Below are 1,956 nucleotides of genomic sequence, written 5' to 3' on the forward strand. Positions count from 1 at the left end.
GGATGAACAAAATAATGAACAAATTATCCTGAATAACATACATCATTGTAATGGTACATAATTAGAGTCAATCCTCCTAGTTATATCATTCAACTTTGACAACAATACTTTAGAATAATACTTCCTTCGTAAAGAAATAAAGAAATATAAGATCGTTTAGATTACATCATTGTAATGGCACATAAGTAAGGTTGATACTGCTAGTTATATCATTCAACTTATGGACGGTAGATGAACAATCAGATTAGATATAATATTACCCATGGTACTAACTATTTAATACAAAGTAATTTCATGATATGTTCATATTCAGCAATACGGGATATTAAGATCTTTGCGAATGTGATCCTTCAGAGGGAAGAACAGACGTTGCATCAAGTGGATGATAGCACTGCCTTCCTCAATGGTTAAGTAACTAGCAGATAAAATCTAGGATTTTGCAGAAACACGAAGACACAAATGTATCAGGAAACATTAGGACACATGTAGCACTTTTGCATACCTAAATTTGTTCTTTTCAGGATCTAGGGTGTACCTAGATACCAGTTACAACAATATCTCTGTGAAATTTGAGTAAAACTATGAAACCAAGGATCTCTTTCAGTGTGATTAAGAAATTAAATTGAGCAAAAATGGCAAGGGAATGCTCAACAAAGTAAAATCCTTGTCATAAGAGACGATGATGACTATATTTTTTTGTCCCTAAAAAGTTGTTTATGATTTTCAGAATAATGTTCTCTGTTTCAGTGGTCGGCTATCGACCATACGAATAATAAAACTGTAAAATAATCTTTTTATGAATCCATAGTACATGTTATTTACCATAAATCTACATGGAACACAAACACATGGAAGTACAAAGGAACGGTTGTGAAATTTTAGCAATGAAAGGATGCACGCCATCATTATTTGTAATAAGACATGTGACAAACTCCCCAAAAGAATAATTTTCATATACCTTCACATTGTTGAGTGTGAGGGGAGTAATCTGCAATAAGAAAAGTAAATTGGAAAAAAATAGAGTTAGACTGCACTAACTAAGCACTTGAAAATTGCATGGGTTATTATATCTATGCCTTAATCAAAGTAAATAATTTGAAAATGAAAGTAAATAAGTTGACATCTCAAAGAAAAAAAGGTAAATAAGTTTACTAACTAACCATAATCTCCTTTTTAGCATCTTCTTCATGAACTATAAGCTGCACATCATACTGAATCAAACAATGACGGCTTGATGTGTAAACATATTAATTGGCCCTCGTGTTTTTGCCATAACAATAGAAAAAGATCCACTATGCAGCATTAAAAAATTGTATGGGGGTGAATCAGGTAATCTAAGAAAATGGGATATGTACCATCATTTTTTTATGATTAGGGCACTCAAACGTAAGCCCTATCACTGAAACTCAGCTGTGAGTTTTCCACCTATTGATGCGTACAATTTACCACTATTGAATATGCCATGGTAGAAGAGAAGTAATCTGAACCACCAACATATGAAAATAAATTCTGACTACATGTTTACATTATGGCACCTATATATTGTATCAACACCCGTTTACCATCCATATCCGTTTTCCCAAGTATAGTGTGAGTATGATTTTTTTTGAAAAGGAGGATGACCCCCGGCCTCTGCATCTGGTAGATGCATGCAGCCACTTTATTGATTATTCTCGAGGACCTTACAAAGTATTACAACAATATGCCTGAATCCGCTATCTTGGCAACATATGCCACTACTCCTATTCATATGATGAAGGGATGCTAGCTGGGCCAAATACCCAGACCACTCACCTAAACCTATCATCAAAAGCCGGAAGCCCCAGCCGAGCCACATACCGGGTCTGGGACACAAAACCGGTCTGACGCACTCACATGTGTCGACGCCGCCATCTTCCACAGGTCCGTCTTCGAAGCAGATATTGAGGCTTCTACGGCCACTCTGCCATCGATGCC

This window comes from Triticum urartu, chromosome 6A (assembly GCF_056163025.1).
Source record: "Triticum urartu cultivar PI428250 chromosome 6A, HENAU_Tu73, whole genome shotgun sequence".
Taxonomy (NCBI): domain Eukaryota; kingdom Viridiplantae; phylum Streptophyta; class Magnoliopsida; order Poales; family Poaceae; genus Triticum; species Triticum urartu.